We start from the raw sequence: 14,489 nt of genomic DNA, 5'->3' as shown, positions 1-14,489 counted from the left end.
GATTCTGTGTCTCCCTCTCTCTCTGCCCCTCCCCCGTTCATGCTCTGTCTCTCTCTGTCCCAAAGAAAATAAATAAACGTTGAAAAAAAAAATTAAAAAAAAAACATTTTTTGGGTCAATTAAGTAATTAGTATTATTATTATTTTTTTAATATTTGAGAGAGCACAGGTGAGGATGGAGAGAGAGGGGGACAGAGGATCCGAAGTAGGCTCTGTGCTGACAGGCTGACAGCTTCAAGCCCGATGTGGGGCTCGAACTCACAAACTGTAAGATCATGACGGGAGCTAAAGTCCTATGCTCAACTGAGCCACTCAGGTGCCCCTAATTAAGTACTCTTTATAATTCTATTTTATCTCTTTCTTTATCTCTTCAGTGACAACCCTTGTTTTGTCCTTTTAGTGATTGCTTCAGGGTTTATAGTACACAGCCTTAACTTATCACAGTCTTTGTGAGATGTTAAACAGTATGTATATGATAAGAAACCTAAAACTTCATACTTTAATTTCTTCACTCTTGATATTTGTAATTTTATTGCTCTATATCTTACTTCTAAATATGTTACAAATTTCATATTACATTATTTTTGTATAAATATTGAATTATCTTTTTTAAATATTTAAATAATAAAAAAATTCTTATTTTTCCACGGAATTACCATTTTTTGTAAACTTTATTTTTTCATGTAGATCCGTATTTTCAACTGACATTTTTTTTTTTCCTTCTAACTGACAGGTTTCCTTTAGCATTCTCCACACAGCAGATTTGCTGGTGATAAATTATCGCATCTTTTATATGTCTGGGAGAGCCTTTGCCTGTCGTTTTGCAAGATGTTTCATTGGATATAGAATTCGAGTACTTTATCCGTGTTGTTCCTGTTTTCCCACTTGTAAAGTTTCTAACAAGAACCGTCTTGTTCTTTTGTATGAAACATTTCTTTTCTCTCTGACTGCTTTTATGTTTTTCTCTTCATCCCTGGTCATTAGCACTATGCTTACAATGTGCGTTGTGTAATTTTCTTCATGTTTCTGAAGCATAGGTTTGTTGAACTTTTTGAATCTATGTTTTATAGGTTTTCTTTATTTTTTTAATGTTTTATTTTGTGTGTGTGTTTTTTTTTTTTTTTTTTTTTTTAGGAGGGAGGGAAGGAGGGAGAGAGAGAGAGAGAGAGAGACAGAATGAGCAGAGGAGGGGCAGAGAGATACAGAATCTGAAGCAGGCTCCGGGCTCTGACGTAGGGCTCAAATATGTGAACCATGAGATCATGACCTTAGCTGAAGTTGGACACGTAACTGACTGAGCCACCCAGGCGCCCCCTAAGGTTTACAGTTTTTATTAAATTTAGAAAAAATTCAGCGATTGCTCTTTGTTTTTCAGTCATGCCCACACCCCTTCTTTTTTGTGGAGTCTCCAATGACATATTTGACCTCTTAAAGTTGACAGGCAGCTTACTGCCGACTGACACTCTATTTACCTTTTTATGTTGTTTTTTTTTTTTTCTGTGCATTTTATTTTGGATAGTTTTTATTGATATATCTTCAAATTCACAAGTCTTCTCTTTCAAAATGTCTGATCTGCCTTTCATCTCTAAAATTTAACTTGTATTCTTTTCATAGAACTTTAAATAAGTTAAATACACATTCAAAATTTTCTCTACATTTTCTAAACATAGGAGACATGGCAATAATAGCTATTTTCCTGTCTTTTTCTACCAGTTGTAACACATGTGTCAATTATGGGTCTATTCTGGTAGATTTTTCTCATTATAGGTCATATTTCCTGCTTCTCTGCACACTTGATAACATTTCATTGGATGCCTGAGATTGTGAATTTTGCCTTTTCTTGTGCTAGGTATGTTTATGTTGCTATAAATATTCTTGAACTTTGTTCAGGGACCCAGTTAATTACTTAGAAATTGATGTTTTTAGAGCTTGCTTTTTTTTTTATTTTATTTTTTTTTTAATTTTTTTTTTTTCAACGTTTATTTATTTTTGGGACAGAGAGAGACAGAGCATGAACGGGGGAGGGGCAGAGAGAGAGGGAGACACAGAATCGGAAACAGGCTCCAGGCTCTGAGCCATCAGCCCAGAGCCCGACGCGGGGCTCGAACTCACGGAGCGCGAGATCGTGACCTGGCTGAAGTCGGACGCTTAACCGACTGCGCCACCCAGGCGCCCCTAGAGCTTGCTTTTTAAGATATGTTTGGCATGGCTAAAGCAGTATTAATCTATGGTTATTTTTACCCCACTATTGAAATGAGATTTGTCTGAGTACTAAATGCCCCATGGATTATGAGACTTTCTAATATGAGGCTGGTTTGAACAGGCAATTTTTCTGGCCTCGTGTGAGTACTCTTTCTTCTAGTTATTCCTTCCTTACTATTGGGTAATTTTCTTCACGTGTATGACAATACTTTGCCAAATGCTTTAATCATCTGAAGATCTCTAGAGCTCTCGAATTACCTCTCAAACTCTCTCAAAGCTGAGCTGGAAAAATGGCAGGGCTTACTTTATTCGTTTCCATCTTATGAATATCGCCTTCCTCATTGTCTGATATCAAATGTCTTGAAAATCAGTGTTTAATATATGTTGCCCCATCCTACAGAGGAGTGGAAATACAATATTCCACTTGTGTCTTTTGCTTCCCCATCATTTTTTAGCATATGAATTTTTCATAGCTTGAAGTGATTTAATAGGTCACCTTCTTGGGTCTCCTCATTTTCAGAGAAAAATCTTGTCCGTGGCAAGAGGAAATGAGCTGCCCAAAGACTCACTGCAGTAATCATCCAATTATCTTTCTGGGAAGATAGACAGTATCTCTGTCTCTGTTTGCATCTACGCGATGCTAACATCTTCACTCTATCAGGTTTGGGATTTGTTTCTTGACCTGGTGTGGGAGGACCACGGTTTCTCTTTGGGGTGTTTCAGCTAAGTTTTCTGTTTTAGTCATTGTGCCAAGGGTTTCAAAATTTGCTTGTGGGGATTGCAAGTTTCTTTCAACCCTGCGAACCAGTCAGGGCTCCACAGCCACTGGGTCCTAATTGCTACTGCAGAAACATTCCTCTCCCATTCTGGTGACTGACTTTAGGTTTATAACCCAAGACACAGATGGACACTTCAGCTACTTTGTTGCTTTGACATGACTTAAAAAGCCACAGAAGCTAGTGCTTTTATTCTGGGCTGGACTCAGATAACTTTTCTCCAAATCCTTGCACATGTGGCCTGAGAAGCTTGCTGGGCCCACTGAAGCCTTGATTACTGCCTGAAACTTTACTTCCTCTAAATGTGTATGACTCACATTCACCACATAAGGCCTTTTATTATCCAAAACAACAGTGTGGGAGTGGGAAGCACTCTCTAGGAAATTAAAAATGCCTAGGGTCAAGAAGAGAGCTCTGCAGGTTTCTGCTGCCCTTTTCTTTATTTTATACCAAGGTAGATATCGCCAAGTTATCAGCCAATTAATTTCTTTTTTTCCTTTTCTCAGGAGGGGATAGGTCTCTTTCTTTTTAATTCAACTTCTTTAAGAAATCCTACTCCTGTCTTCACCTTATTTTTACCAGACTTATTCTGTAGCCGTCTGCAGAAGTTTTCAACTTTCCTTGACTGGGTTGGTAAATTTTCTTTTTCTTTTCTTGAGATCCAGAATGAAGTATGAACTTTATTGTATGTATGATTTATTTATGTACACTCAGTTGAGATATAATAATGAGTTATGTCTCTGATTTTCTTTATTACCTTGTTCAATTCTTTTATAATATTTATTAGTAGTCATTTTCCTCACTTATACAACAGATATTTATTAAATAGCAATTATGTAGCTGGCATTATGATAGATATGGGTAGACAATGGTAAATAGCAATGCACGTCTTGTCAGGAAATTTCCAGGTGACTGGTCTACTTTAGAGAATTAAGAGATTAGATAGAGCTTGTTCATCAAACCACTAAAATTAGTTTCTTTTCATTTGAGCCCCATTAGGAATTGCTGCTTATGCCTTTGATTCAACAACCATGCATTTCCTGGTGGGGTTGGTTATCGTTTGTGTATGTAGAGAATATCTAGGAAGCATTATTGGCTATTTATTTATTATTTACTTATTTTCATTTAATTTAGGACTTCCAATCCTGGTATGGTCGAATAAGCTCCTACTGAACCTAATGTACCTATAGGTGGCAGTTATAAACTCTGAAATAAACACACACACACACACACACACACACACACACACAGTGACCTATAGAGATTTGAAAATGAACAAAAACAGGCAGATTCTGAAGCAGGGTAGACAATTAGACTGAGGGTAGCATGGGGTAAATTTTTCTTTTTAACACACTTCGAGCTGAGGAGCAGGCTAAAGTTGGCCCTATTTGGAACAGCCAAAACTCCAATAAACAAACAAACAAACAAAGAAACAACAACAACAAAACCAGTGTTCCTGCCAAAAGAGCCACAGGATAGACTTAGGGGCAACCACAGTTGTTGGGAAGTGAGGGGAAAATTCTAGAGAGGAGAGATCAAGTGGGAAGGAGCCCCAGTTGTGTGTGTATATAGGAAGAGGAAGCAGAAGATTTTTGCCTGTTTGTTTGTTTGGCCTCTAAGTCAAAGTCATAGTTTACATTTTAGTAATAATCAATAGCTCCCACGTGAAGAACTATTAAGGGCTTGCCAGGGCCTAAGTATAGTAATATTTTGTTCTGATTTGGCTATTGTTGTTCTTTGTGAGGAATCTTACAGAATTTGGGTATTTGAAGGCCCCTAGCTTAGTATAATTATTATTACATCGAATCCTCAAGATTAACCTCCAAAACACTGCACTATCTACCACATGGCATCCAAACATTGACCCAAGCACTGGGCTCATCCTTGCAGAGGCATAAATGAGCATGATACTATCCATGTTCTTAAGCTACTCAGAGTCTTAGAGCTATTGCTCAGCCTGTTGGACAGTGTTAGAAGGCATTCTCTGAGCAAGAAGGAGATATCAGGATCCCTGGATGGCCCATTTGGCCCTAAGGATCCCCGAATTTGTATCATTGAGTTGACGGTCAGAGTAAATTTAGATGATCCAAATGTGAGAGACGGATAAATTTGCCATGTTCTTAGAAGGATAAGTACACTTGTTTAAGGAGGTATTTAGTCTTCTCAAAGTAACAAAATCAGAAGTTCAGTTTTCCTTTTACTTGTTAAAGATAGTTCTCTAGCTCATCTTTTGAAAAGCAAAGAGATCTGACAGCTAGCATTTCTTAATGTTGTTTTATATGACAAGGAAAATAAGGTAGAGGAAGTGGCTTCTGAAAACAAGCCTTTCTGAACTCAATTCGTGGCTTTACCACTAAGGAACCCTATGACTCAACACAAGTTATTATGCCATATAGGATTATTGTGAAGATGGCAATAATGAATACATTTCAAACACTTAAAATAGTGCCTCAATAAGCATTATTTATGATTATTGTTGAGCAATTAAGAAACATGACAAATCCAAGGCACCTGGGTGGCTCAGTCGGTTAAGCATCCGGTGCTTGATTTTGACTCAGGTCAGGATCCTAGAGCTGTGGGATTGAGCCCCAGGTTTTCTGGCTGTGCACTGACTGTGGAGCCTGCTGAGGAGACTCTCTCTCTCTCTTTCTCTCTCTCTCTCTCTCTCTCTCTCTCTCTCTCCTCCCTTATGCCCCTCTCCCGCACTCTTTCTCTCTCAAAATAATAATAATAAAATTAAAAGACATTAAAAAATATATGATGGATCCAAAGTGGATAATCTGATGTTGATTTAGATACACAATGATTGAAAGTAATTTTAATTCTAATATTTGTCTGTACAGCCTTTTTCCCTAACTTTTTTTTTTTTTTAATTTTTTTTTTCAACGTTTTTATTTATTTTTGGGACAGAGAGAGACAGAGCATGAACGGGGGAGGGGCAGAGAGAGAGGGAGACACAGAATCGGAAACAGGCTCCAGGCTCTGAGCCATCAGCCCAGAGCCCGACGCGGGGCTCGAACTCACGGACCGCGAGATCGTGACCTGGCTGAAGTCGGACGCTTAACCGACTGCGCCACCCAGGCGCCCCTTTCCCTAACTTTAAAGGAAACATTGCTATTACTTCAACAAGACCAACGCTTCTGCATAAATGGAAGACCAATCCTACACCCTACGCTACCATGCAAAGGCACTCTGACTTAGATATTCACATAACACATACTCACATTCCTTTTTATCCCTGAAAAACCATTTAGAGACAACAAATCAGAGCTGAACAGCAGCTTTCTATATTTGGTTAGATGGAAATTATTACTAGTTGAGCTCTGTATAGTTATGGTTCAAGTTAAAATAGTTCATTGCTCAAACTAAGGTTTTTGTGACTATGAACATCCTAAGAATATGAATTTCCTTATAGTAGAATGAACTATACATATGCTCTCAGTGTTGCCGTTATGAATATTTGTCTTGTTTTTGGTCATTGTTTTCAGGATTCCCATCTATATAACCATACACCAGAATTAAATGGTTATACTAAGTACATAGGGAGAAGATTGAATAGATTGAGGAATCAAGAAATTTTTTTCCCCACATCCAGTAATACAGCATGAAAATCACTTCCAACTAATTTGGACTTTCAATTGCATAGATTCTCCTATAAGGAGAAAATGAGAATTATGTTTGACTTTCTGAAATGTGTATTTTTTTAACATTATAGAAACCCTCAGTACTATTTGTCAATATTAATTTTAAAGTGCCCTATTCCCATTGTATTATGAATAGCGCCATTTCTGAAGGTAAAGTATATGTCATATCAAATGCTTCTATCCTAGTTAGCAGAAATCATAAAGCTTCATATCACTCATTATGTTATGGCAATTCATTCTAAAAATATTTCTTGGTTGATAATTGATTTAATAGAGCTAAGATGAAGTTCATTTTTGTGTGAATTCCCTAGAAAGTAGAAGGAACAATGACTTTGGAATTCTGACAGGTGGTGAACAGGTCAGAAACATTGCCTTTTCTTTTTTTTCTTAAAAACCTCTCTCCAGCAACTACATTTTGTCTACCAGTTGAGACTTCCCCAAATGGAAGACAGAACAAAAATCCAAAGGTGAATTGAGTTGATGAAAGAAGAATATGGTTCTCTAATACTTGTAGTTATTTCTAGTCTCACCGTGAGCTTCTAATGAAATACAAATATTCTTTTACTGGTCTTTATCATTCCACAATGCTTTTTCTTATAGAGTGATTTCTTTCCTGGTATCTATTACTTACTTCTTATCATATTTGTGTCAGGAGTAGTAAGATTTATAATTAGTAACCATCATTGAAATATGGTTTTATAAATCGATGCATTTTATGTTTTCTCCTACCTTTATCACTCATAAGAAAAATGGAGCTTCAGACAATAGTAGAATGGCACCTGCTAAAACTTACTTGTACAAGGCACAAGCGGAAGTGTAAGGCAGGAAAGCCAGTAGCTTGCTGTGGTGACAAGTCGTGTTAACTCCCCACTGTTTCTTTTCTGCTTAGAAATTCAAGACAGACTTGTCAGTAATAATTTCCAGACTAATTTTTAAAAACCTGTGATTTCCTCTTTTATTAGTTTTAATAAAGAATCACTGCTCCCCTAAGCTTACTTGGAAAATTATTACCTATCAGCAAGACGGAAGACAAACATGTATGATATTGACAGCGGTAGAAAGTAGGTCCCTAATGATGGCAATTAAGAGGTGAAAGTTACTGTAAAAATATATATATAATCTATTCTAAATTAAGTTCTTTTTGAAGATGTAACGTGAATTCTAGAGAGTTGATGATTGGAAACTAGTGGCGAGAATCTGATTTTACTGTCTAAAGTAGAAGCAGATTTGCTTTGATAAATAGTAAAATTGTGAAATAGGGGAGAAAAGGCTTCACAGAACTTGAACCAGCCCAACCCATGTATCCATTCATGGATAGAATTTTCATTAGCAATGGTTTCTTTCTGTGAGATGTAAGTACATCATTATTGAGATATAGTATAAAGACAGTGGCAGTCTCACTGTTTGCTGAAGTGGGGGTGAAATCATTGGCTTATTTTACACAAATGCTTATGGTCCTCTGGTTATCTGTAATGATTCATAACTTGGTGGGACAATATAGATCTGATCTGGGATTTGTCAGATTTGTTTTGTTATGACTACAGAACTTAATACATGGTGTTAGTATCGGGGCCAGGCTCAACATCCATGTAATTGACTTATTGTACTGTACTTCACTAAGTGTGCAGGAAATTCAGTTTGATTTGCAGTGCAATAAGTGTTATGATATAATAGGCCATTTTATAGTGGTGTCTAAAAAATAGAAGGCAGAACTATGAACTTGAATGAATGAATGAATGAATGATCGAATGAATGGCTAGCAGGCTTGCTGAATGAATAAATGGGTGAATAAATGGAATCCATTGCCTTTATCAAGTCAGACTGGCTTTTCGAGATCCAGTGGAACTTTAAACTCCTCTAAAGTCCACCTATGCTAGGAACATTGGGTGTTCTATGGAGAGGTTGCGCTCCTAGTGGATTAGTTTGTCATGTAAAGTGCGTGAGACTGGAGTAGTGTAATAAGTCAGAAGCCAACCAATGCTAACAGAACGTGTAAGGAGGAAAGTTCAATAATGAATGATTCTGTGTCAAATGTGGTTAACAATGTATAAGGAAGGTGAGATGGCCCCCAGTGTAAGGAGACCAGGAAAAGGGAAAAGGGCTTTGAGTCTGCTGTCACTAAAGCGTGTTTTATAGCTTCCACTCTTCCCTGCCTTGTAGCTTAGCGGGAGAGACACCAATTATTGTCAACATGTTATTCAATTATTTTTTTAACCATCAGCTCAGAGAGAAATCAGCTCAATGTCGACATCACTTTTTGGGAGAGACGGATGGGGAGAAATAATTCAGGTTTGAAAGCAATCGTCTAAATTTACAGCTGTATGTGGTCAAACAACTATTGACGCTTGAGAGTTTCCAATTGCTGGTAATAGACTGGAAAAAAAGATAATGTGTTTGATCGATCAGCATGAACAAATTTCATTTAGGGGATCAATAACAGTTTATACTTGACAGAGCTGAGGGACCACATTTATTTTTCCCTTTGATTGAATAAATGTTTTCAATGGGACTGCAAATGTAAAGCAATCCTAACCATTTCTTCACTTGAGGCACAGCTCCTGCTACAGCGTTATTGCAAGCAATGTGTATTTAAAACTAATATACAGAAAAGTGGATAGCCAGGGGCTGGAGCAGTTGAATGAAACTAATGTACAGTTTATTAAAACACAACATATGGTAAGAGAAAGGTTTCATTTTCTTGGTGTTGAGCAATGGAAAAAATAGGAGAGAGACATCACATTTCATGGTGTGAAGTTTTTTGGTGTGTTTTGTTTTATTTTTGTCTCCCTCTCTTTTTATTAAGATTAAACCCTTCAGTGGATGAAATAAATTCTGTAAAATATTCGATAGCGAAACAAGCATCAAATACCTGTGACGGATAACCCCAGGGTGAATCTTTCCATAGCACATGCAGCACTGCCTGCCTTGGCCATCTGCATACACATCTGGCTGGCTCTTTTTCCCTAGAGCCATCTTCCCACCAAATATAGCACCGAGCTCTGAAAATGTTTCTTAAATGAATAAATGGTGGGACCAACGACTACCAATAGTGATTTCCTGCCAAATGGCCCTATAGCTGAAGTTGACTCATGGCCTTTCGTCTGGGCTCGGTTGGCCAGTTCTGGGGTGTCTGCATGGCGTGCAGAATGTAAGCCCTCCTCATTTCCTGGATGGAAGAATGGCATCACAGGCCACGTGCAACTCAGCTAACGACATGAGCTAAAGGAGGGAGGTTTCCCACTGACCGTCTAGAAAGTGGTAGGTAGGAGTTTTGGTAGTTCTGGTCGCGAGACGAAACTGGCATTTTAAACAGAAGAAGCCCCTGATGGCTTTCGTTTTTTCTTGTATATGAAAGAGAAATGGTTCTTCTTCTTTAAAACATAGGTTTCCAACTGACACGCTGAGAGTCGTTTTGATCAGCTCTGAGGATTCTTTCCCCCGCGGATATTCATTTCTAACGTTCCTAAATGTTCCTGTCCGGCATCAGAAAACGCAGATTCTAGATGCACTGCTTTTTTCTTTGCCTCGGTTTTATCAAGAGAAAGCGCTCTCCGGAGGCCTTGGGTGAATCTCAGGGGTAGTCGAAATGTCCCTCCCGATGTTCCGCGCTTCCGTTCACGAAGACCTAGCGATACCACTTACTGGGACACAGCAACCACGCCATTGCGTGCAAATGCCTTCAGTTCAGGTGTCGCGCGGAAGAGAAGGGTGAAATTTTCTGAGCAGAGAGTTTTCCTTCTCGGCACAACGCGTAACAATTCCTCTCCAAAGAGGCTGGAGTTACAGCGCCCTGCAATTAAGTTTCCGACGATACAGATGACAGGCGTGCCTTGAAATGTGGGGAAGATGCCAACGGTAGGTGCGCCGCGTCTTGTTCCAGCTGCCGCAGCCAGCCCCACATTCCCCGGCATGTGCCTCTGCGTGCGAGCTGAGATGGTGAGAAGCCGCTCCTGCGGAGGGGCCCGGTGCCAGGTCTATTTTAGGCGCCGGGGCTTTGAATTGTTTAAAATGCATATTGTTTGTGTACATCTCACGAAGGAAAATGCCAGCTCCGAACGCCCCGGGCTGCTTGCATGTCAGATGATTAAGTCTTCAAGCCCTACAGCCGAGGGGTCATTATCAATGGCGCTTCCCGGTCAGGGTATCCGCAGCAGAGTTGGAGGCAATGGTTGACCTTTTGCTGGCACTTCGGGCTAACCCAGCTTCTGAGGGCATAAATAATCATTTTTAATTTGTTTGTCTGGGTTCTATTTGTTTAAGAATGCAAATGTATTATAACATATGTGACTTACAGATACTCTTTGGAGAAGGGAAAAGCAGTTTCCATAGCATTTCTCTTTCTTTTGAAACAAAACACTTACCAAAGGGAAGAAGATGACAGAATAAATAATAAAGATTAGTCAATTATACTCTGCTGCTTGGCAGTTTGGGATGATCACTTTAGAACTGTACATTTTTCTTGTAAAGTGTGAGCTCCCTCGGTATTACAAAATAATCTTAGTTATCTTCCTCAGATATTAGCTATCCTTTTAAGTGATTTGATGATTCTTTAAAAACCTTATATGTCTCTATCTCTATCTCTATCTCTATATCTTTATATAATTTACCTTTAAATCAAAGTTTTTTTGTTTGATTCTGAGGAAATACATATCCATACTGTATTGATTTTGGACTGGATTAACTTCTGATGTCCTTGAGCTCTTTTCACCTTTGTGGAAGTATAAATACTGAATACAGACTAAAATAATAAATCTCAAAAGAATAAATAATATTCAGGATTTTAACGACCTTCTTACTACTGCTATCGACTAGCATTGACTATCGCACGCTGTGAAAGATAAAAAAAAATAAACCCGAGGCCTATCACTTAACTAGCGAGATAAGGCAGAGGGGATCCCGGAAATTCAGTGGTGAGCAACCATTAATTTCATTTTCTAAATTAATTATTAAAAGCGGTAATGTGATGGTGCATGAGTGATATGTCTGTTTTAGTGCAGATTCACGCTGGTCTTACAGATGATATGAAGTCTCTGAACACGGGGTGATAAAGCATGGTTTTACATCACAATAACTCTTGTAATAGTTAAGGTGACACTAGCTCCTTTAACAACAGTGACAAATGCATAATAGCACACATGCAATAGAAATTGATATTTTGGTCTCGTATAATCCAAAACAGGTGCTCTGGACTGGTGGATGCCTTTCCTCTAAGTGGTGACTCAAGAAGCCGGACTTCTTCCATCTTGTGGTTTCGTCGTCTTCAAGTATGGCACCCAGACATAGCCGAGATCCCCTTCCTGAGCTGGCAGAAAGAGGAAACGCATGAAGGACCTTGTGTGGGAGGCTTTGTAGGTCAGTCACTTCCCCTCACAAGTCATTGACTAGAGCTTAGTTTAGTGGCCACACCCAACTGTAAGAAAGTTTGGAAAACAGTCTAGCTGTGTTCTGGGGAAGAAGAAGAAATCGATTTGGGAAGGGTTAGCCAGTGTCTGGCAAAGCTGTGGTACTTTAAAATGACATCACATTGCTATGGCAGTGATAATAAACTCCGTGGCTGATGTGAGAGTTTATACAGGAATCCTCCAAAGAAATACATTTATTTGTTTCAAACTAAGAGATTTTGAATAACTGCCCTTTGAACTGTCCGAGGTGATGTGTACACTTTTGGAAGACGATATGGCAAAGGTCCCAGCTCTCTTGGAGAATTGTTTCATCCGGGGAGAGAAGTGATGCAAACAGAAGTCAGTTCTATCGTCAACCTTATGTTGGGTCTCTGGCATTCAGACAGCTCTGGTTTCCATCCAGACCCAAGGAATGGTCATGTTTGAAAGTGACTCATCCTGTCTAATAATGCTTGGCTACTGAGACACTAGCTATGTAGGCAGTAGGAAGTAAAGGCTTCCAAAAAATTCTGTTTTTTTGTAGTGGATCCCATATTCTTTGGTTTTCTCAACAGAATACCGTCAGTTTCGTATATATATAAATGGAAGTGGCATGGGTACATTTAAAATAACACATCTAGCTGAATCATTAATATTTAGACTCTAATCATTAAAGGGTTTTATACTTATTTAAAATATGTGCTTAATTCTAGAAGTCATTATTATTACTGTTAAGCCCATTATGTTTACAACTCCATGTCTCTGTTTTGCTCCAGTTGTCTTCTTGTCCTTTCTTTTTCCTTTTTTTTTTTCTCTTTCTTGTTGTGTTCCTTAACCTCTGCCCCTTAAACTAATAAATTAAGTTCCCAGTATGTGAAAGTGCTGTCTGTTCCTGAGTTGTAATGAATGCCTCCTCATTAATCAGAGAGCAGAGATCCTGATGGAGATGTTCCCTTTTCTACTGTGAACCAGACGTCACGGTGCTGTGTCAGGTGCTTGTACTAGGTCCTTGGTCTCTATCTCTTGTATTCAGCACCCAGGTAAATCCACGAAAAATACACAAGAATTATTTCAACAATGACCAGAATGGTATTGTTGAGATTACAGAGCCTACGCCGGTTTTGTAAACTTAAGAAAAGCCAAACTCGTTTCTTCGGAGCAATGGGAATCCTATAATAGTTATTCTATCTATGTACTTCATCTATTACAGAAGGTTAGAAAATTTCTCTGAGTAGCTGAGCAATATAATTTGTATCTGTTATAATGAGATAAACTTAGTGAATAACTTGTGAAATTCATCTTATCCTTACAGATGTCAGGGCAACTAAGTATCATGAATATCTGTTGATTTCTCATTCCAAAATAAATAATGAGCAATGACTGAAATTTAAAAAGTAATCACTCCTCTAGTCATCTGGCTAATGTAATGTTGAAATGCAAGTATTTTTTTTTCATTGAAATTAAAAGTATGTTCTCTGAGTGTAAATCACTGACTTCTGAACATGTTAATACCCTGCAGACATCAATTCACCATTCACATTCTCAAAGTCCGGGTTCGGTTACTGTGATGGCTGATGTCTGTTGTGACTTCAGGTTGCCAAGAGATGATTGGCTTCAGTGTCACCATGCAAAAATTTGTCCTGGTATTTCTTGGGAGAATCATATGTTTTTCTGAATCCCAAATACTGAGAAAGATCAGTTTAGAAATCCGGAAAATGGGGAAAAGTATTGTAATTCCACAGGACTTAAAGTTGAACAATCAACGTAAAAATGTTACTGGAGCAGCTTCAAGTCAAAAGCGGGGGTAGGAACTGGGGTGCCTGGGTGGCTCAGTTGGTTAAGCGTCCGACTTCGGCTCAGGTCATGATCTCATGGTCTGTGAGTTTGAGCCCTGCATCGGGCCCTGTGCTGACAGCTCAGAGCCCAGAGCCTGTTTCGGGTTCTGTGTCTCCCTCTCTCTCTGACCCTCCCCCGTTCATGCTCTGGCTCTCTCTGTCTCAAAAATAAATAAACGTTAAAAAAAATTTAAAAAAAAAGCAAGGGTAGGAAGTGCTGAGATGTGAAGTCCAAGAAAAATGTTTCCTGGAATGATGGCTAGAGCAAGGAGGACAGAAGTGGTCACAATCCTAATGAGACAGGCTTCCCTAGTTACAGACTGGCTGCCAGGTTATAAACGTGTTTGTGATACTGTCTTATCTACTGGTTCATCAATCTCACAAATGAAATAAATATTTAGAAGTTTTAAAAAAAAATTTTTTTTAACGTTTATTTATTTGTGAGACAGAGGGAGACAGAGCATGAACAGGGGAGGGGCAGAGAGAGAGGGAGACACAGAATCTGAAACAGGCTCCAGGCTCTGAGCTGTCAGCACAGAGCCCGACGCGGGGCTTGAACTCACGGACCGTGAGATCATGACCTGAGCCGAAGTTGGACGCTTAACCGATCGAGCCACCCAGGCGCCCCATAGAAGTTTATACATATAGTATA

General features: G+C 38.9%; 1 long non-coding RNA gene across 1 annotated transcript in view; it reads left to right on the top strand.

Annotated features, from left to right (window-relative positions):
* LOC147578488 (uncharacterized) overlaps window positions 1-12,874 on the top strand; it is a 25,826-nt gene extending 12,952 nt beyond the window's left edge. The window contains exon 2 of the long non-coding RNA XR_015254298.1: window positions 11,801-12,874. This is a non-coding gene — a long non-coding RNA (uncharacterized LOC147578488). The remainder of the gene's footprint in view (window positions 1-11,800) is intronic.
* Window positions 12,875-14,489: the final 1,615 nt, after the last annotated feature.

Source organism: Puma concolor, chromosome C1 (assembly GCF_028749965.1).
Source record: "Puma concolor isolate L17-30 chromosome C1, mPumCon1.1.hap2, whole genome shotgun sequence".
NCBI lineage: Eukaryota > Metazoa > Chordata > Mammalia > Carnivora > Felidae > Puma > Puma concolor.
The sequence above is the reverse complement of the archived record's forward strand: the minus strand, read 5'-3'. Positions and strand labels throughout refer to the sequence as shown.